The sequence below is a fragment of the Monodelphis domestica genome, chromosome 4 (assembly GCF_027887165.1).
Source record: "Monodelphis domestica isolate mMonDom1 chromosome 4, mMonDom1.pri, whole genome shotgun sequence".
NCBI lineage: Eukaryota > Metazoa > Chordata > Mammalia > Didelphimorphia > Didelphidae > Monodelphis > Monodelphis domestica.
In genome coordinates this window covers 400406540-400408904 of record NC_077230.1, presented here as the reverse complement: position 1 = coordinate 400408904, position 2365 = coordinate 400406540, and positions in this window count along the sequence as shown.

The following is a 2365-nucleotide window of genomic DNA, read 5'->3' as shown; positions in this document are numbered from 1 at the left end:
CTGCCTCTACTCTGCTATTATAGTCCTGTCTATCATCTTTTTTCTGAATTCCAAGTCTAAGAGCTTAGCTCAGATGTTTGCATTGGCCAGTCACATCAATCCTCATCACTGTGATCTAGAAGAGGGAAACAATGATCCAGGACATATTAAGGAATGAATAGATCGTAAAAGAAAGCACGGTTATTGAAAGAATTTCCTTTTTTAAAATGTGAGAACAAAATCTTTAAAAATAGTTCTATCATTAACTATTTATATAACGTAGGATAAGTCTCTCTGAGCCTCTGTTTTCTCATCTGTAACATGAAATGTCATAGACCTTCCTTCACCTGTTGACAAACTTCTTCTGAGTCAGGCAGGAAGTTGGTCAACCAATATTGATTGCTATGTGCCAAGCATCAGGCTAAGCGCTGAGTTCAAAGCGGGTGATATTAGCCTTTTTTGAATACCTCTAAAGCTAGGCAAAGAGCCTTCTATTCAATTTGTGGTTTTAGCTAACTGGAATCAGTTATAGAATATCTACATATGCTCTCTAATCTGGCTCTCCAACACACTTTTCTTATACATCATCATGATTCTCTGAGAAGCAGCTCCCTGGCATTTTCTAGGAGAAATGCCATTTTCTCACTAACATCTTCCATGTGAAGATGGCATCTAATGCACTTAAGTATGTGTCAGACTCCCATTATAGGATGTATGAAAAAACCACTTATTATATGATTACCATGTGTCAAGAGCTGGTTCACGAACAAAGAGCTGAGCCAGTCCTTATCCTCAAGGAGCTCCCATTCCAATTTGGGAGGCAATATATATAGAAGAGTTTAGCTGCCTATTGGAGGAAAAGGCTTGATGGTCTTTAGGGCTCCGCAGCAGGGTAAATGGCAAGGTCCAGTAATTCTCAAGGTTCATCAGTAGATCATATGACCATGTTTGGGAATCTGAAGGGTATATCTGCAGGGCAGATGATAAGGCTTAGGATTCCATCTTCTCAAAAACAGTAAGATAGGAGCTCTTTGCTCATCCACGTGGTGTGAGGGACCGTGTCTAAGTGAGGGGTGGGTCTAAGTGTTGGAGCAAAGCAGGAGCTACTGAGGTAGAGATTTGGGAACATCATTTTCCAACTAGAAGGAGAAAGGAGAAGTAAGCATTAATAATAATAATAATTCTAACATTTGATGGCAGCATTGATAGGAAGGTCAGGAATAAGGTTTCCCTATAGTGTATGTTTTATTGGGTCTTTTGGTGCCTTATAGGAACTGAGTTACTGATAGAGGAAGGCATGGGAAAACGTGGGACATTCACATATTGTTAAATTTGAGTGATTTGTGTGTTACTATATACTGAGCTATTTTTTCTTATCCTTTTAAAATTTATTTTTTAAAATAAGGAATAGCTTTCTGGGGAGTTGATAAAGGTAGGGATATATTGGGAAATAAAAGTGATATAAAATAAAAGATATTAATACAAATTTAAAAAATAAAGCACTTTATTAAAAGGACCTAAACAATTCCTAATTATATCTAAGAGACTGGGCATGTCCTGAGGTAGATTGACTGATTTGACTCTACTCCCTAATGGATGGGTTTCAACAACTGGAGCTGCTTATTACTGTCAACTCTTGGTAGTCTCCTCAGAAGAGTCACTATTGACCATTGAACTATAAAAGAGAGCTTTTTTGTTGTTGTTCAGTTGACAGATCAGAGCACAATAGCAGAAGCCTAAACTCTAGTAATAGGAGGAGTAGAGGAGATCTAAGAGTGGGTACAGCTAAATAGGTCTGGAGTCAGGAAGACTTGAGTTCAAATCTGACCTCAAACATTTAAAAATAATAAAAATAAAAATAAATAAATATAATATATTTATATTTATTTATATATGAATATATAAAAATATAATATATTTATATTTGTTTGTATTATGTTTATAAAAATAATAAAAATAAATAAAATAAATATATAATATAATAAATAAATAATGAAAATAAAAATAATAAAATAAAAATAAAATAATAATAATAATAATAATAAAGTTGTGGGACCTGGGCAAGTCACATAATCTCTATTTGCTTCAGTTTCCTCATTTACAAAATTTAGCTCTTACTAGCATTTACCCCCAAAAGCTGTTGTGAGAATCAAGTGAAATAATAATTATAAATTGCTTAGCATAGTGCCTGGCACATAGTAAGTGCTATATGAATGTTAGCAATTATTACTGTTATCATTATTATTATAGTATAGGTCCTCCAAGAAGTAAACAAAAGCACATGTGGGTACCATGTGATGGACCAGAAATTTTTTTCCTTAAATTTTTTTTCCAGATTACATGTCAATGCAATCCCCCGCCCCCCTTTAAGACTTTATTTTTTATC